At 46.8% G+C, this 20607-nt stretch overlaps 1 protein-coding gene across 6 annotated transcripts in view; it reads right to left on the minus strand.

Annotated features, from left to right (window-relative positions):
* CSMD2 (CUB and Sushi multiple domains 2) overlaps nt 1-20607 on the minus strand; it is a 684208-nt gene that overhangs the window by 534820 nt on the left and 128781 nt on the right. The gene's annotated exons all lie outside the window — the stretch shown is intronic.

Raw genomic sequence — 20607 nt, forward strand, 5'->3', positions numbered from 1 at the left:
GTGAGAAACAGGATGGTGGACTGGATGGGCTTTTGGCCTTCTTAAGTTCTTATATTCTTAACATGTTCTGATTAGGCCTCTCTCTGTAGCCTCATTCAGACATTATTTCAGAGTACAGCCTCCAGAAAAGCCCTGGAAGTCCCTCCTGGTGTGTCAATCACTGCTTTCTCTTGACACGCTGCCCAAGCTTGCAGCCTTCATCTGAAGAGGTGAGGGCTGTAAGCATGATGGCGGGGGCCATTGTGAGCAGGAGAATCTGGCACCATAGGCTCTCACTCATAGAAGCACCTGCCATCATGCTTACAGCCCTCACCTCTTCAGACGAAGGCTGCAAGCTTGCACAGCACATTAGGAGTTCATGTATACCTGAGTACAGCCTACGTGCAATAACATCAGAATAAGCCTTCGCTCTCTTATTTTTTCAACATGTACTTGACATTCAAAACATGCACAGATGGCATTGCTAACATGGAGGTCTCTGCTGCTCTGAGGGACGGCAGTGGGCCATGGGGACAAAGGTGGCTGCTAAGATATGTAGATGCATGCCATGCCAAAGAGACAAAAACCACAATATCATTAAAAAGAAATATCCCAGCTAAGAAAGAAGGAAACACAATCAACATTTGCAAGATTTATCTGCAAAGGGGATAAATCAAATAAAGAAAGAGTAAGTGAGGGTCAGCTGCATGGGGAAAAATCTAGAATATGAAAATTATCAAGAAGGCAGATTAAAAAATCCCTGAGGACCGGAATGTTGTTTATGTGGATTTAAATTACCTCAGACATGGATGCAAACTGAAATTGCTTATCAGCTAGGGAATTTCCAAGTGCTGAAGGTTGAGAACGGCCATCGCTTAAATAACCAGAGCTACAGGCCTGTTTGTATTTCTTATGCATACACTAGACTTGAAGAAACAGTTCAAATTTACAAGGCAGGAATAGCCTGAGCAGACCAGAGCAGTCCCGATGTGCTTAATTTGTGATGACAGACCCCAACAGAGAAACCTTTCCTGCAGGGCTATCAGCATGAAGCAAAAGCACTCTTTTTAATCAAAAGAATAAGTTTCTAGCTCTCATGATAGTAAAGGTATGCTTGAGAGCACATGAGCTATGCCCCCTGATATCTCAGAAGCCAGAGATGGCTGAGTAAAATGTATTATGGTAGGGGTTGGGCTATGTTGCCCTGTGGTGTCCTTCAGCCTAGAAAAAAAAAAAAAACAGAACAAAAAATGCAAACAGCAAATAGGAGAGAACATGTACATCCACACAATTTGCAGAAATCCACATAGAACCTGGAATGCCTGGGTGATGGATTTTCATTTCTTTATTTTTAAATTTCCAAATATACACAATGTGGATCTTAGTAAGGAAGGCAACATTTTCTACCGAAGGCATATTTAGCATTGGTAGCTCAGACTTCTATAAACAAGAGAACAATCCAGGATCATCCTGGACTTAATGTAGGACAAATGTAGTGATTTTTTTAAAAATGCTGTATACCAAGCTACATTTCAATATTTTCATTTCTTGATTGATTGATTAAGTGTCATCAAGTCAGTGTCGACTCTTAGTGACCATAGATAGATTCTCCCCAGGATGATCTGTCTTCAACTTGGTCTTTGAGGTCTCTCAGTGGTACATTCATTGCTGTCATGATCGAGTTCATCCACCTTACTGCTTACAGCCCTCACCTCTTCAGACAAATGATGTAAGCTTGAACAGCACATTAGGATTACAAGTATACTCGAGTACAGCCTCTGTGCAAAAACATCCGTCGCCGTCATCTTCTTCTTCTCTTTCCTTCAACTTTCCCCAGCATTAAGGACTTCTCAAGGGAGCTGGGTTTTCGCGTAATGTGTCCAAAGTATGATAGTTTGAGCTCAGTCATTTGTGCAACGAGTGAAAATTCTGGATTGATTTATTCTATGCTCCATTTGTTTGTTTTCCTGGCTGTCCATGGTATCCTCAAAAGTCTTCTCCAGCACCAAAGTTCAAAAGCGTCAATACTTTTTCTGTCTTGCTTCTTGAAAGTCCAGCTTTCGCATCCATAGAGTGTCATGGGAAAAACCATTGTCTTAACGATTCTAATCTTTGTAGGTGTAGACACATCACGGCATCTAAATATCCTTTCCAAGGCCTTCATTGCAACCCTACCAAGCACTAGTCTGCAGCGTATTTCTTGACTGCTGGTTCCTTTACTATTGATGATCAATTCTAAAAAGCAGAAGCTATCCACCACTTCAATGTCTTCATTACCATTTCTAAGGCTTGTTGCTGTACCCGTTGTCATTGGTTTAGTCTTCTTTATATTTGGTCATAGTCCCATTTTCTCACTGTGCTCCTTGACTTTCATTACTGGAGCTTGCAGATCATCTGCATTCTCAGCTATCAGAGTGATGTCATCAGAATAGCACAGGTTATTGATGTTTCTTCCTCCAACTTTAAAACCACGCTCATCTTCCTCCAAACCAGCTTCTCTCAGTATATGTTCAGCATATAAGCTGAATAAAGAAGGAGAAAGTATACAGCCTTGTCTTACTCCTTTGCCAATCTGGAACCAGTCTGTTTCACCATGTTCCATCTGGACTGTGGCTTCCTGCCCTGTGTATTGGTTTCTCATGAGAACAAGGAGATGTTCTGGGATGCCCATTTTCCTAAGGATATCCCACAACCTGACATGGTTGATGCAATTGAAGGCTTTCCTGTAGTCAATAACTACTACTATGATGACGACTACGACGACGACGACTACTATCAATATTTATACACCGCTCTTCAACAAAATTCTCAAAGCGGTTTACATAGAAAAACAAATAATCCTCTCTAATAAAACGCTTGGTGTCCGTCCGTGGACGGACACCAAGCGTGCGTTCGTGCCTCCCTGTTCTGGGCATGCGCACAGTGCATGCCCAGAACAGGGCAAGGGAGACACGATCGCCGGCACCCGGCAGCCATCTTGGGTGGCCAGAAGCGGCTGCCCCGAAGAAGCCGGAGAAGCTGCGGCGGGGGAAACTGACCGAGGCGGCGGCAGAGCCGCCGCCTCGGCCAAAAGAGACGGAGGCCGGGGGCGGAGCGGAGGCCATGTAACTTTTTAAAAAAATTGCTCCCACGGCCGCCGACGACGACCCTCCCTCCCAGCTGCCGAGTCCCCCTTACCCTGGCCCACTTGCGTCGGCCGAAGAAAGCCCTCAATTTAAGAGGCAGAGAGGAGCTCGCAAGCAGAGCTCCTCTCTGCGCAAAGCCTCTTCCCGAACTGCCGCTTTGGGCGCAAGGGACGCAAGCGCCCAAAGCGGCAGTTTGGCAAGAGGCTTTGCACAGAGAGGAGCTCTGCTTGCGAGCTCCTCTCTGCCTCTTAAATTGAGGGCTTTCTTCGGCCGACGCAAGTGGGCCAGGGTAAGGGGGACTTGGCAGCTGGGAGGGAGGGGCGGCGGCGGCGGCCGCGGGAGCAATTTTTTAAAAAAGTTACATGGCCTCCGCTCCGCCCCCGGTCCCGGCCTCCGTCTCCCCGGCCTGGTGGGGGCAAGTGCCTGGGCCGATTTGGCCCTTAAACGTGGGGGGGGGGACACAAAGGAGCTGGGAGGGCGGGCGGCCGGACGGCGGAGGGAGGGGGAATGGCGGCGGGGGGCCAGGAGCGCCGTTACTAGTGCCCGTTATTCAACGGGCCGTAATTCACTTGTACATAAATAAGATGGTCCCCTGTCCCCCAAGGGCTCACAATATAAAAAGTAACATAAGGTAGACACTAGCAACAGCCACTGGAAGGATGCTGTGCTGGGGTTGGATAGGGCCAGTTGCTCTCCCCCTGCTAAATAAGAGAATCACCATTTTAAAAGGTGTCTCTTTGCTCAGTTAGCAGGGGTCTATTTACTATAGTAGCGTATTTCTATTTACTAGAAATAAAGCATGTATTTACTTCTTTTTGGTATTCTTTGGCTTTCTCAATTATCCAGCGTGCAGCAGCAGTGATGTCTCTTGTTTCTCAGCCTTTTCTGAAACCAGCTGGAACATCCAGTATTGCTCTTTCCACATAAGGCTCTAATCTGCGTTGGATGATTCTGAGCATTATTTTGCTAGCATGTGAAATTAAGGATTAAATTAAGGAAATTATTTTGCTAGCATGTGAAATTAAGGATACTGTGCGATGGTCTGTTAAATCTCCTTTCTTTGGTATGGGTATGTAGACTGACCTTTTGCAATTTGTTGGCCATTGTATCATTCTCCAAATTTGCTGGCATAGTTTGGTTAGAGCCTTGACTGATTCTGCTTCTGTTGCCTGCCATATTTCTGTAGCTATTCCATCAATTCCTGTAGTCTTCCTACTTGGTAATGACCGGAGTGCTGATCTAACTTCATCTTCCCATACTAGAGGTTCCTGCAAGTAGGGGATATCTTCTAGAGTATCTCGGATGTTGAAATCCCTGCTCTCTGTCTCTAATGTTTCTAATAATTACATTGGGAAATTGCTTGAGAAGCCATATATTTTGGGGTGCAAGGGCATGAGAGTATCAATCCTTATTCAAGGTGCTCATGCAGTTCTCCTAGGAACCAACTTTAGTTGCCTTTTTGGTTTTTTTTAATTATTATTATTTTCAAGTACAAAAAGGCAAAATCTAGCTTGGCAAATTAATTAATTAATTTGTCTGAATTCAGCACACTCGAATTAGGCAGAAAATGGGTTTACCAACTTTTCACCAAAAATGCTTCTAGAATCTTAAATAAAAGCTTTCTAATTGTCCTAAAGCAACTTCCGCTACCTTACGTGGCACAGCGAGGAAATGCTTGGCTAACAAGCAGAAGGTTGCCGGTTCTAATTCCAACTGCTATGTTTCCCAGACTATGGGAAACACCTATATTGGGCAGCAGCGATATAGGAAGATGCTGAAAGGCATCATCTCATACTGCACGGGAGGAGGCAATGGTCAACCCCTCCTGTATTCTACTAAAGAAAACCACAGGGCTCTCTCTGTGGGCATCCACAGTTGAAATCACTTTGATGGCACACTTTACTTTTAAAGCAACTTCCCACTGCTCAGGGAAGTGGGTGTGAAATGTTGGTGTTAGCAGTGGGGCTTTTGTTTTCCGGGAGAGAAAAGGTGAGCTGGTGTGACTGAGCCAGAAAGGAACATAGGAACATAGGAAGCTGCCATATACTGCCATAGTCAGACCATTGGTCTATCTAGTTCAGCATTGTCTTCACAGACTGGCAGTGGCTTCTCCAAGGTTGCAGGCAGGAATCTCTCTCAGCCCTCTCTTGGAGATGCTGCCAGGGAGGGAACTTGGAACCTTCTGCTCTTCCCAGAGCAGCTCCATCCCCTAAGGGGAATATCTTGCAGTGCTCACACATCAAGTCTCCCATTCAGATGTAACTAGGGTTGCATCTGAAAGGGATAGTAGCAGCAACATCAACCCAGAGCAAATGAAATGGCTGCAAGAGCAAATTAAAGAAAATCTTGAATCAACCAAGGAGACCTCGCAGCAGCAAAGCCAGCAGCTTAAAGATCGCCTTGAAGCAAAAAAACAAAAGACGGAGGCCTCATAACAACAAAACCAGCAGCAAAGCCAGCAGCTTAAGGACAGCCTCGAAGCAAAAAAATGAGTCCCAATTCCAGCAATTGCTGCAAAATCCTCATTTGCTGCTGGACGTTGGTCAAAGTCAGCATGAGGACCTTAGAAAACGCTCAGATGCAGATTCTGGATGCAGAGTCCGATGCAGAGTTAAGACTGAGCTGCAATATGATGTGGTGAGACCTCAACTTTTTCAGCCACTACAAGGGACCCAGCCTGACCCAGAAGCCCAGCAGCAGAGTACGCAGCCAGGAGTGGCTAAGAAAATCAACCTAGAGTGCCCGTCTCCTGGGGAAATCCCCCAGTGCTCTGCACTCGGCGTGCAGTACATTGTAGGATTCATGGAGCCTGGGACAATGAGACCCGGCCTCTGTTTACCAGCACTGCTGGGAGCGCAGTTATCTGGCAGCTAAAGCGTGGTTATCTGGGGGAAAGTAGGTTGAATCCTGCCTCCCCCCGCCATCCGCCCAACTGAATAGCCCTACTGTATTTTTCCACTTCAGACTGAGAAATGAGGCTACACAACCACAAAGCAAAGATAGGACCTGAACCCAGACCAACCTCACTATCTAATGGAACTATACAGGTCTTTAAGCCACTAGATGTGAATACTGTATAGGATCAAACTACTGGAGAGAGACAGACCGGCCATCATCTAGATGCAGTGGTTTTCAGGTTGTTGTGAAAACAGAAAAAGAATAGTAGAAGCCACCTGGAATTCACCAGGAGTTTACCAGGTGAGCAAACCTTCCTGAAATACAGTTTGACAAATGCCTACCATTACTGATCATCTTCTGCAACACATAATCAGCAGAAAGAGCTTCATGTGAATTATGTGTACAACTCTGTTCAAGTGGGGCAAATAATACTTTGTGCTTTCAAATGTTCAAAAGCACTTTACGGACATCTTGTTGTGAAATCTGCAACCAAGGTAAGTCACTGGCTCACATCCTGAGCAAATGTTCTCTGCATGTTGTAACGCAACAAACATACCACAAGCTGCACAAGAGTGCTGTTGCACAAGTGCAAAAATTGTGCAAGCAGGGTTGCAGGACAGTGAGGTCATGATATATGGTGCAACTCCGCTGGTGCAATCTTTGCACATGTGCAACAGGACTCTTGCGCAACTACATGCATGTTGCATTACAATGTTTGTGGCACCTGAGACACAGCATTATTTATAAGACAGCATTATTAGAGTCTTCTTTGCAGCTGTATCTTCACTGTGGAATTCCCTGCCCTGGGTGATCCATAACCCCTTCCCTTACTGACATTTTGTAAGCAACTAAAGACCATTTCCAACTGGGTGTTTAATTTGTTGTTAATTTTTTTAAAAGGCAGAATCACAAGCTCAAGAGGGTCAGATAATCTTTATCTGCTGCCTCCTGTTTTGCTTTTATTTTTATTTTACTGTTGTTTAAATGGTGTTTCTGTAAGGCAAAGAATAATAACAATCTTCAACATCCCCATATTGCAGCCTAAGAGAATAGGATTTTGCCTAAAGTCACCTATGAAATTCATGGTAAGACGTGAGATGCAAACCAAAAACTTCCTCATTTGTAGTTCAGTCCCTATAAAGGTAAAGTGTGCTGTCGAGTCGGTGTTGACTCCTGGCGCCCACAGACCCCTTTGGCAGAATACAGGAGGGGTTGACCATTGCCTCCTCCCGCACAGTATGAGGTGACGCCTTTCAGCATCTTCCTATATCGCTGCTGCCCAACAGAGGTGTTTCCCATAGTCTGGGAAACACACCAGCGGGGCTTGGAACCGGCAACCTCTGGCTTGCTAGTCACGCCAATCCCTATACCACTTCACTAAACCACTTCTTAGGCAAAGCCTAACAAGTCTGCTTACATAAACAAAGCTTACATCCTAGAACATGCCGAGGAATCCTCTGCAATACACAGAAGTTCCTTGGGCAAATCAGCAGATACAGAGGCACACCTAGGTATTTTTGATGCCCGGACCCGAGGCTGAAGGGCTTCAGAGCCCCCCACACCTGCTGTGAGCCCCCTACTTATTTATTTGTTTGTTTATTTATATTATTTGTACCTTTAGGCACCGGTGCCGCTACTGCCCGGCCCATGCCGCTATTTCCCCTTCACTGCCGCCCCTTGACTGCTAAACTCCACTCACCCCCCCACCCCACGGCAGCGGGCGCAGACAGGCCTCCTCCCTTGTCTGCAGCCGTGAGCAGTGGGAGTTATGAAGTGTCGTGGTGCAACACTCCACAACTGCTACTGTGCATGCGCGCAGACAGAGGCGACTGGACTGCAAGCCAAGGAGGCCCGCCTGCGCCCACCGCCACCAGGGGGTGAGTGGAGTGGAGCAGGCAAGTCGCGAAGGGGAAATAGCAATGGGGCATCGGGGCTATGGGGAGGACCCCCAGAGCATTTGGAGGCCAGGCAGGAGGCCAGGGACCACCGCCCTGTGGTCCGTGCCTAAATGTGCCACTGAGCCAATGTAAAAAATGATTCCTTGAAGACAGGAAACTGAGAAACCATAGATAAGAGGGCACCATAGGGATAAAATCTAAGGTGTCCATCAGCAAAATCCAGGGGGCTGATGAAGCCCCAAGTCTGGGCCCTTTGAGATCTAGACACCTAGCATCCACAAAACCACTTGCCAGCTCACCAGTGGCAAATGCCGCCAGTCCTGTGGCTAGCAGGACACCCAGCACCACACAGGCTTGTTCACCAGAGATCTTGCTCCTCTGCCACTGTGGAGCAGCTAAGAAACAGCAGGAATCTCTTCTGAGCAATAGGAGAGGTTTCTTCCCATCCCTACAGTGCAAGTGACAGAATTTCCGCTTATCTCCCAAGAGCTTTGCCTCCGTGCCCGAAAAGGATCTGAGGTAAGAGAGAGGTTTGGTGACAACTACAAATCATGGCTAGTGATGAGCTAAGCCTAGATCTGTGGGTCCCTGACTAACACAGATTCTAGAAGAAGGGGGTGGGGAGGTCACAGATCACTCCTTACAGACCCTAAAAGCCTCAAGCCATCTGGAAGGTAAGCTGCAGCTCAAAAGAAAAAGAAGTGGTGCTCTTTAGAGCCTGATCAATAATTTAAGGCATTAAGAGGGATGCAGCGGACTGTGGGTCATTTGTTATTTTAAGCATATTAAGCTGCTTCTTGCCAGGCTCCAGCCCATCAAGCAAGTGAAATGTTCTCAGGGCTTTGGTTGAAACAGGGAAGGCTTTTTTACTGCTCGCTGTCCTCTCCTAACCAACATAACAGCAGCTAAAGGAGTGCTTTAATCGCAGATGAACAGATGCTGGTTGGGGTTGGGCATCATGAAGTGGAGCAGGAAGTTCATATATGAGACTGGAAGCCGACAGTCCCATAACAGTTTAGAAAAGATCAACACTGAGTATGGCAGGGGATCAATTCCAGGGGCTGATAAAGCTGCAAGTGGCCAAAGACAGGAGACTGAAGTGGAGACTATAACCCAGAAAGCCAACAGTTCCTAAGGCTGAGGAGTCCAGTCACCTATGTCAGGACTGGATAGGTCAAGGAACCACCTAGGAGGAGGGTGCAGAAAGCAACAAAGACATACTCCAGATGCCCAGAAGGTAAAGTGTGCCGTCGAGTTGACGTTGATGCTGCCAGGAGTTGATGTCGACTCCTGGCAACCACAGAGCCCTGTGGTTTTCTTAGGGCAGCTTAAATGGCGCCTTCCACCAACAAATCAGCCAAACTTATGGAGTCCAGCAAGCCTTAGTACAGAAAGCCCTGATGTGACTGCTAGGGTGTTAACTGGAACAAGCAGGCCAGAACACAAAAACAAAACTCTGATACTGTGCGAGTTCTCATGATCGTGGAAATCATGGTTGAGTGACGGTTACCCACATTGGCATGACGGTTCGAACCCATGCCAGACCAGGAAACCTGGTTCCATCCAGGGGTGAAAACCATCATTGGCCATCTAGGACCTGAAGCAGGGTGGTGGAGCATGGGACACTTCAAACTAAGATCCATTGATCACGAGAACGCACACACCTATCCTGGTTACTTGCACACAATATTGCCCTCACCTGGATGTCCACCATTGATACTTGTGTCTGGAAGCAGAAGCAGACACTCTGGCATCCCACCCGCTCGCCATGGAACCCAAGGACCTTTGCCTGGCAACACACCGTGTCATACTCACCTGCAGCACCCACCTACACCTGCCTTACTGCCCATATTTCCCTTCTCTTCAAGGTGCCACAACACATGCCTCAGTCAGCAGTGCATGGCAAGTGGCTCCACTGCACCCTGCCTCCCCATGGTACCATGCACACAGGCACTGCACAGAGATTACCTCCAGCCACACCTCACCCTCCTCCTCCTCCTCCTCCTCCTCCTCCTCCTCCTCCTCCTCCTCCTCCTCCTCCTCCTCCTCCAGAAGCGTCCACCCCTCTTCACAGCCCTCCACCCAAGGAGGGAACCAGCACACTACATGCCACAACACCGATGAGTGTCCCCAGGGTTGGGAGTCTCCACCAGGCAGCACACCAACTTGTCATCCACATCCCGCCACCCCTTCCCTCTCCAAGGTACTGCTTGCTTCCAAGGGCTGCACGTCCATCTCCCTCCAAGAAACACAGCCATGTGCACAACAACATCTCATAAGAACATAAGTACAGCCCTGCTGGATCAGGCCCAAGGAGGCCCATCTAGTCCAGCATCCTGTTTCACACAGTGGCCCACCAGATGCCGCTGGAAGCCCACAGGCAGGAGTTGAGGGCAGGCCCTCTCCCCTGCTGTTGCTCCCCTGCAACTGGTACTCCAAGGCATCCTCCTCTCATTGAATCCTGTGGGAGCTGCCACCGTATTGCTCCCTCTCGCCCCGCGGGATGAGCTGCGCAGATCACAGACGGTGAGAAAACAATTTCTTGTGGGAGGCATCGGTTCCTTCATGGCAGCACACACCCCTTCGTATACTCAGGTCATCCTCCACACCACCCCCTCACAGGCTGTAGCATTGCCATGGCCAACATCCCCACTCAGCTTGCCTGGCCTCCACTCCCCCACAGAAACACAACCCTGGCCATGGCAGCCCAAAAAGAAGCCTAAAATGCCGGAAGTTCAAGCTGGTTTCAGGGGCAAGTCCTACAACCATGGGGCTCCCCTGTTTTGTGTACTACTCCCACCTAAGGTACGTGAGGAGGCTAGCCGATTGCCATGTCTAGCAGCCTATCTAATATATTTATTTATTTATTTATCGTATTTCTATACTGCCTGATATTATTATTATTTATTATTTATTTATTCAATTTCTATACCGCCCTTCCAAAAATGGCTCAGGGCGGTTTACACAGAGAAATAACAAATAAATAAGATGGCTCCGTCGCCAAAGGGCTCACAATCTAAAAACAAACATCAGATAGACACCAGCAACAGTCACTGCAGGGGTACTGTGCTGGGGGTGGACAGGGCCAGTGATATGTACATCTATAGGCGGTGGACATGCTGTCTTGTGTCAGTGTGCCTGCTCCCCCACTTTTCAGGGGTGGAGTGTGGGTCATGGCAGCTTCAATCTGGCTGAGTGGAGGGCGGTAGGAAAGGGACCCCATGCCTGCCTTTTGCCCTGAAGCCAGCCCCACCTCCCTGGGACAGCCAAGTGTGTCTGGGAATAGCTAACTCTGCTGGAGCCCCTTCTCCCCTGGGAGAAAACAGGAGGGAGGTGTGTAGTGAAGCCTTGCCAGTGTGAGGGCCGAGCGAATGATACTGGGGTCTCATCTGGGTGATAGGAGGCCCTTCTGGCTATGGCTATAGTTGCTGTCGCCAGGCTGAAACCCATGATCCTATGGGCATGTGGACACGGCTTCCCAGCGAAACTGCCAATCATGTGCTTGGCCTCGCTCCCCATTCTTAGCTTCGCTCCAGTGAACCTTCCTGCAGTCATGAGAACACGGCCACTATTCTACAGCGACCACCAATTTGTTTCTAGGCAAAATTCTAGGTTTTTCTCTTTAAAGCCCTAAATGGCCTGGGGACTGGGGTACCCTAAGAATCGCTTCCACCCCTATGAATCTCCTCAGTCTTTGAGATCCACTTCTAGGGCCCTCCCTTGCCCAGGTCTGCTTGCCATCCTCAGTGTGGGTGTGAGGGTCAGAGCCTTTTTTGTGGTAGTGCCAAGATACTGAAACGTCCTGATGAGAGAAACACAGGGGACCTCATGGTTGTTCGCTGTTTTCTCAGGCACTGAAGACAAGACTTGGTTGCCATTTTCATGTTTCCCACCAGTTGAGATTAATTGTAAACTGCATATTTAGGATTGTTTTCACTTGTATGTTTTTTCTAATGCCTACTCCATGTGCTGACACCTGTTGAAGCCTGTTGCTATACATGGCCTTCTCAGTTACTGCCCCAAGACTGTAGAATGCCCTCACTGAGCGGCTTTTTGCAGGTACCCGAGGACATCTCTCTTCAAGCAGGCTTGTAATTTGGAGGGGGGATGATCTGGACTCTCCATGCATTTATGCTCACCTGCAGTTTGTTGTTGCATTCCAGGTGTTAGTTTGTGCTTGCTGTTGTTTTTTTTTTAAGGGGTCTTATTGGTTTTTATTTCATTTTATATAGTAAATTGCCTTGAAGCTGTTTGGTGAAGGGTGATTTTGTAAACACAATAAATAAATGTTTGCTGTCTTGGGTAATACAAATAGTGAAATAAACACAGCAGGCAATAAACATCATAGGCAATGGCAGCCAGCCACCTAATGGCGCAGCGGGGCAGTAACTTGACTAGCAAGACGGAGGTTGCCGGTTCGAATCCCCGCTGGTATGTTTTCCCAGACAATGGGAAACAACTATGTCGGGCAGCAGCAATACAGGAAGATGCTGAAAGGGATCGTCTCATACTGCATAGAAGGAGGCAATGGGAAACCCCTCCTGTATTCTGCCAAATGCAACCACAGGGCTCTGTGGGCGCCAGGAGTCGACAGCGAATCGACGGCACAATTTACGTTAGGCAATGTCAAGAACCTCCCTCTCCTGTATTCTCTGCCTCTCTGGTCAGAAGCTCCATTCTGTGGTAGGAGTGCCCCTGTTTGAACAAACAAACGAACTGCCTGCCTGCCTCTCCTTCCATCAGAAACTCTAGCAGTGCAGGGAATTGTTGGCTGGTCCACAGGCTCCAAGTTTGAGCCCCACGATACTTGACCTACATTCACCCTGCAACGTCTTTATTGTGAATAATTAATTTTAGGTGTTTGAACTTTATTTTAAATAAACTAGTCCCATCATTTCTTCTTCTGAGCTACAGGGTCCCTCACCCCCCCCCCCTGCAAAGCTTGTCATCAATGGTAAGCAATGCATGGTGTAAAATCTGCCTGTACTTAAGGGCATTAACTGCATGAATAGCAGGAGTTCCTATAACACAGTGTTATAGGCATAAATCGTATGTGTAAATTTCCAAAAAAGATTTCTAGGCTAAGAATAGCTAGTGTTGCTTCAGACGTAAGGAATCTCCACGGGGTAAACGAAGGCTAAGGAGACACACAATCCCTGTTGGCGCTGTTAACCCAGGCTAAAAGCCAGGCTAGGTGGCACTACCCCACTGGGATCCAGCCCAATCCCAGCAATTCTCACACACAGCCTAGCCCAGGCTGGTCTTCCCTACCCAGGTTAGGCTGTGCATGAAAACCGACTCATAATGAGGTAATTAACATCGATAAAAATTGTATTCCATGCAGGTTTGAGAGTTCTGTGTGCTCCCCATTTTGGGTTGTAGCTTTTCCTCCTTCCTTACTTCCACACAACTGAAAATTAGGACCACACACAGCTCCCAGATTTGGGTAGAAAACAGTTTTTGATTGTGTGAATATCCTCAATGTGAAACCATGGTTAACCCTGGTCCTGTGCAACATCACAGTGACCTGGGAGAACACACTCCCTCCTCTTCCCATGCATACATCTACTTCTGATTTAGGTTAGAATAAACCAAGATCAGTCTTGATATCCAAACCAACAGATCTCAGTTTATTCTAATCTACTTACTCAAAATAAACCACAATCTGTATCCAAGGTTTGAAGTTGAGTTACAGATAATGCTTTAATTTGAAGTAAGTAGGTTATAATAAACTGAAATAGATCAGTTCAGACATCACAGCCGATATTGGTTTATTCTACTGTAAATCAGAAGTAGATGCCTCCACATATTTGAGGGGAAGGAACTCTTACTTCCCAAACTCTGAGGACACTGCATGGGATCAAGCTTAACCATGGTTCCTCGTTGCGTCTGAACCAACTCCTGGCCTGGCACTCTGTTTCCAAGAAGGGCAAGCCAAATCCCTCTAGGAAGCTCACATTGAAGGACATGTAGACAATGGGCCTTTTCCTACTGTCTGTCCACAACATCTGGGCCTCGGAGGTACACTACAGCTGAATGTGAAGATCCAACTTAGCTGTCATGACCAAGAGAGGAAAGATCTGTCCACACATATATCCAACCCTCTTTCTCAAAGTCATTTAAGTCAGTAGCCATCACAGCATCTTGTGGTAGTAAATTCCATAGGAGAATTGTGCAATGAAGTATTTTTATTTTGTCAGTCTCGAACACATTGCTAATCAACTTAATTGGGTGACCATGAGCATTAGTACCATGAAAAAGGAAGACAAGCCCAGAAGATCAAGCAGCTTTTAGAAATGAGGCACATTCTCAAAGTCTGAAGAGCACAGTTTAAAAGGCACTTGGCAGCAGAATGACTTGCAAATCAGACTGAAGTAGTGAACATTAGAAAGCAAAAACCGAGACTTGCTTCAGGAAAACGTGGGAAATTGAAGCAATTTTTAAAAGGTTACAGAATGAGCCTTTCATTTCTAAAATGAAAACAAAAAATAAAATGGGCTGTGCTTTTTCAAAAAAGAGGATATTGTACTTGAGGATGTTTCTCTCTTTATTTAAATGCTGTTAATTTCTTAAAATAAGCAGTGTGCTTCAAGGCATAATTGTTGCTTTTCAAACAGGCGGTGGTGTTTGGGGTATCAAATTTGTCACAGCTGGAATCACAACAGTTTGGAAAAAGCATCTCCACCTACTGTCAAAACTGAGCGCCTCAGCAGATCAGAAAGCCTACAGTCATGACTTGCACTATTATGTCAGGAAGGTGTAGCAGATTATAGCCTTATATATTATAGATTATAGAGGAAGAAATGCTGACTCATCCCTGCAGGGCTTTCTGGCAAAGGCTATTTCTTAAAATTTCCTGTATTTCTGGTAGTTTCAAAAATGGCTGCTGCCACCACCACCCCTCTTTATCTCAGAGTTTGACCCTCCCTGGACTTGGGGTGGAAATCCCAGGGAAACTCTCCTCCTTTTGCTACCAGGGAAAAATACTCAAAAATCCTCCATGTGCAAGCCTACACATGGTGAGAAAACTGGTAGCTGATTACCCAACCTGAGACGTGTTTGCACCAGAGAGAGAAAATAAACCCTTTTAGCGCCCCCGCCTCCTGGCCCTTTCTCCTGAGCCCGAAGATTCACTCAGAGAGACTTGTAAAATGCAAAGAACAAAAAGAAATAAAAAGCTTTATTCAATTGCTACAAATTGCTTCGGTTTGAGGCTCCCTCAGCTTTTAGTTACAGGTAAAAATACTCAGTGGTTACAAGAATACTTCAAAAAGCACCCCAGTTACAAGGAACAGGGATGTAGAAAAATCCAAACGCACCTTTAAAAGCTTACAGAATCTTTTGCAAAGCCCTGGCTGGATGAGCGAAGGCTAGTAGTTTAATTACATTACAGATAAACAATAATGAACCAGTTATCAGGAATTTGGCAAACACACACAAAAATCTGACAAAAAGTCTGACTAAAAAAACTTTCCCTAGACTAAACTTCCCGAAGCCAAAAGCCCTGGCTTCATTGCCTTGAACTCACCCAAACCCCGGGAGAGGATTCAAGTTTCTTGCCCTTCTGGCTTCCCAGGACTAGCAGAGAGATTTCCCTGCAGCCAGACCTCATAGTCACATCTCCTCTTCCTCCTCTCTAGGTCCCACCCACCTGGTGTGCTGATTGGCTGAGCTCTGGAGTTCACCAGCCTATCCATCAGGCCAGGGTTCACTTCTAGTTAACTCTTTAGGGGAGGGCTGGCTGGTCACTACAGAAAGGGACATCCTATTTGCCCCACACACTGTGTGAATCCACCTTATCTCAAAGTATCTTTGCTGCAACCACACAGATCTGATTAGGCAGGATCTGAAGCCAACTCTCACTCCCCCCTCTTGTTTGTGTCATAGCGCAGGTGGGTGTCTCTCTCCTTCAGGTGATGTAGGAGAGGAAATAAAACGTTAAAACTAAAAAACAGGATTTTATACTTGAACAAAAGTTCTTGTAGCGCAGTGGTTACAAGTTCCAGAGGCCCATAAGTGTAGTGGTTTCAAAGTGCTGTCATAACTTAGAAGTGTTCGTGGTCTTTCTCCACGCTAAGTGTCAGGTGCCATGCTTGGTTACGAAGTTTCTGCTCAGTCGCCCTCCTGAGAACTGTTGGGTCTTCCCCTAAACAGGTCTTGGCTTCCCAGTGGAGAATAGATTCATCCCTCCCTCCACCTAAGCCAGTCCTGCTCAACTCCCCCCCAACAGCTGTTTTTGGCCTACAACTTCCATAATCCCCAACCACAGTGGCCAGTAGCCAGGGATTATGGGAGTTGTTGGTCAGCTTCTGCAGGTGGGCCGAAGTTGAGCAGGCCTCACCTAAGCAATGATGTAGTTGCAAATTGTGCAGCCCGCATGGCGATGGCCACTCCGAGAGCCAGAGAAGCTGAGAAGTACAGGCACTCCGCCCCTGTGCGCCCCCCACCCACTCCACTACACCCCTGCACCTAAGTCCCACTTCTCTCTTCACCAAAAAAATCTTCCCTGTTCAGAACCCGTGTCTCTCCAAGCCTCTGGCCCACCTTGTCCCCTCTTTGCCCTCTGACCAACTATCAGCCAACTCCTTTTTAAAAACTGTCACCTGTATCTAGCCATCCGGCTCCTCTTGCACTCCCAGCAGGGGGTCTCACTACTGCTGCTGTCAGTCAGCCTCCTGCACATACCTAGTTTCTATAAACGTAAGTTCCGAAACACAAAAACCACAATCAATCAATCGATGCAAAACTCTCTTCACGTACACACAGCGCCACCAAACCAATAAATGTGCTTGAACCATTCAGATCCAGTCAGGATGACAGCGGATATCACATTTTTAGAACAGGGGGACATGGCCTAAGACTTTGCTATGATTAATTCAGACGTATCTTTTCCTCCCCAGGGATGCCTATTTGAAGCAGAAACCAAGCATGCACTGTACTAATTGCCTGGCTCTCATAATGTCGCCATAAAAATTCTTCTCTCCCCCAGAGCGGCTTTGCACTTAAGAAGAGGGGGATTGTGGCTGAGTGACATGTTGTGAACTCTTTTTATACTACATAAAAGCAGAGCCACCATTGGGTGAATGGCTTCAAAGAACCCAGGCCGCCACCAATAAGGGGCCGCGAGCGCGGCCTCAGACACACCCTGTGTGGCTGACGTCAGACGCAGGGGGCTGCATTATTTCGGTTCTGAATAGGGCTGTGTGGCCCCATTTGGAACCGAAATTGACCTGCGCTGCATTGGTAGTGGGGCCAGAGTGAGTCTCCCTGCCTTAAAGGGAGAAGTGCTGCTGAGCGATCTCCCTACCAATGGGGCCACGCGGCGCCATTTGGGAGGGACAACACATCCCACATCTGACGTCAGACATGGGGGCGTGGCTAGCCAGCCCCCTGCGTCTGATGCCAGATGTGGGGGTGGGGCCAGGTGGCCACAGCGGCCACACACGGGCCACCGCCAGCCTCCCTACGCTTCTGCCCCTCCACAAGCATGATGTGGATAAAATTCTCACTGCTGCATTTCATAGCCAAAGACTCTGGGCCTTAAATGCTATACTAAGGACAGTTATTTTGCTTTGTTAGTTCTTGGTGGAACAGTCCCTTCTCCACACATCTTGTGGCCGCCCCGTGGGAGGACACTTTAAAGCCTTTCAAATGCAAACTCAGCTGCTACATTTGACCAATTGTCAGGACAGGGTTATAGTTAACAGTCATGAATGGCATGAATGACAGGAATTTAGGTGAAATGGCTGAAGAATACCTGACTGAGAGCAAATGTTTGGCAGATACATACTGATTAGGGATACAGCTGGAGAACCAGCTCTCTTCAGACCTTATCAGAAAAGGATGGTGTACTCAGGGGAAATGACTTGACTAGCAAGCTAGTATGTTCCCCAGACTATGGGAAACACCTATATCAGGCAGCAGCGATATAGGAAAGATGTTGAAAGGCATCATCTCATACTGCATGGGAGGAGACAATGGTAAACCCCTCCTGTATTCTGCCAAAGACAACTACAGGGCTCTGTGGTCAACACCATCTCGACAGAACACTTCACCTTTATTTATTTATTTATTTATTTGTCAGATTTGTACACCTCCCCAAACTTTCGTCTCTGGGCAGTTAACAATAACATAAAACAAGTTAAAAAACATATACAAAAAACGTAAAACAATTTAAAAATAAACCAGAGATTAAAACCTAAAAATTTTAGGCAGCTGAGAAAGCTTGGGCAAAAAGATGGGTTTTCAGGTGTTTTTTGAAAATTGCCAGAGATGGGGAGGATCGTATCTCAGCAGGGAGCGCATTCCACAATCTCGGGGCAGCGACCGAGAAGGCCCGTCTCTGTGTAGCTACCAAACGAGTTGGCAGTAACTGGAGACGGACCTCCTCAGATGACCTCAATGGGCAACAGGGCTCGTAGTGAAGAAGACACTCTCCTAAATACCCAGGGCCTAAGCCGTTTAGGGCTTTATAAGTTATAACTAGCACTCTGTATTCTGACCGGAAACCTATTGGCAGCCAGTGTAGCTCCATCAAAAAGGGAGTCATGTGGTCTCTCCGAGATGACCCAGAGACCAACCTGGCTGCCACATTCTGAACCAACTGAAGTTTCCAGACTACGTACAAAGGCAGCCCCACGTAGAGCACATTACAGAAGTCAAGTCTTGTGGTTACCAACAGATGTACCACTGTTTTTAGGTATTGATCTCGAGAAACAGGTGCAGCTGGAGTGTCAGCCGGAGCTGACAGAAAGCACCCCTGGCCACCGCCTCAACCTGAGAAACCAAGGAGAGGTGTGAGTCCAGAAGTACTCCCAGACTGCGAACCTGTTCCTTTTGGGGAAGTGTGACCTCATCTAGAACAGGTAGATCAAAATCGTCTCTAGAGTTCTGACCCTGCACAGTAAGTACCTCCGTCTTATCTGGATTCTGTTTCAGTTTATTCGCCCTCATCCAGCCCATTACTGCTTCCAGGCAGGCATTTAGGGAGGATATGCCAGCTCCTGAAGAAGTTGACATGGAGAAGTAGATCTGGGTGTCATCAGCATACTGGTTAACACCCAGCTCCAAATCCCCTGGATGATCTCTCCCATCTCTCTCTTTAGTCATGGGAAATGATTTGAATAGCAAGCCAGAGGTTGCCGGTTTGAATCCCCGCTGGTATGTTTCCCAGAATATGGGAAACGGGTTATATTATATTTCCCAGAATATGGGAAACACTTATATTGAGCAGCAGTGACATAGGAAGATGCTGAAAGGCATCAACTCATGCTGCATGGGAGGAGGCAATGGTAAATCCCTCCTGTATTCTACCAAAGACAACTACAGGGCTCTGTGGTCGCCAGGAGTCAACACCAACTCGAGGGCACAACATTACTTTTACTCAGGTACACTGGTTCAAAGCAGGAATGGAAGTCCCACCCCACTGAAGCGTCCTTCATTTTCCTCACTCCCCCTCCCATCCTGCACAGGCTTACAGCATTTGTCTGAAGGGGCAAATGCTGTAGGTGTGATGGCCTAGCAGGTGCTTCCATGATCGGGAGGCGAAGGAAATCACAGTGACCAGCTGCATGTCTGGTAAAAACTACACAAACAACTTGGCATGCAAAAAGCACAGGATGGAAAATTACAAAAAGAGAGGGACAGAGAGCCCAGACTGTTATAAAAGAGTAGCCATCCAAGTAAGAGTGAATGCAAGTACGACTGCATTCGTTATTTGTGTGTACAACCCTGATACTGGATTAATAAAGCACTTGCATTTCAAGGAATTCTAGAGTTGTGGTCTCTTCATTGCTTAGTCCCTATCCACACTCCTTCAAGTCCAACTGGGCTCCATATTTGTGACCCTAGGCTATCTCTGTATGGAAAAACCAGAGCAGAGCAGGAGGTTGTCATCGATGTTTTAGACTTTATCCTCAGACATTTCCTCAACTATTATTTATTAAAAATCACAATAATTGCACTAACCACCTGCTGCCACTCCAAATGGACCCTCAAGCTTTACCCTCTAAGCATCGGAAGCTGCCTTAGTTTCTTTTATTATAGCAAATTATCTGTGTACCAGTGTTGTGTACTACATGGCACAAGAGAGCATTTAAATATGCAAATAGCCACAGAATGTTAAAATTTAGGGACAAATGGGTGCTATACCTTTTTTAAAAATTAGGATATCAGATCACTTGAAATACAGAACACAAAAGGAAAAAAATGTGTTTCTAAAGCTGGCTAAAAAGCAGCAAACCTTTTTTGGTTTGGACACGCATGCTTTCGTTACTCAGTTTATGGTCCATGGTCCTTTTTCAGGGGCATATCAAAGTGCCCAGCTTGGCTCCAGCCACATGCGTTTCCCCTTTCCTTGAAAGGGGAAATTGACCCATTAGTTTCCATTTACACCATATTAAGATTAACAGTGGTGGTCAAATGCAGGTCTGGTTCAATCAAATATCTTTCTAGGGTTTTACAACTGTACATTAGCATCCATGATTATCTGCCTTGGAAGCAGTCATCTGTCCATTTCCCATATTTCCCTTGGTCTCTCTTTGATATGAGATGTGAATTCAGAATCTGCCAAGGTTGATTCTTACAACAAGTTTGAGAACCTTCACCACTGTCATGTCCTTCTGGATACCATATATGTGGGTATGCCAGGTTGTTGGAACATGAGGCAGGGGGGAAGATGATGAATATCCATACTTGAGGATTAAAAA

The sequence above is a fragment of the Hemicordylus capensis genome, chromosome 7, assembly GCF_027244095.1.
Source record: "Hemicordylus capensis ecotype Gifberg chromosome 7, rHemCap1.1.pri, whole genome shotgun sequence".
Lineage (NCBI taxonomy): Eukaryota > Metazoa > Chordata > Lepidosauria > Squamata > Cordylidae > Hemicordylus > Hemicordylus capensis.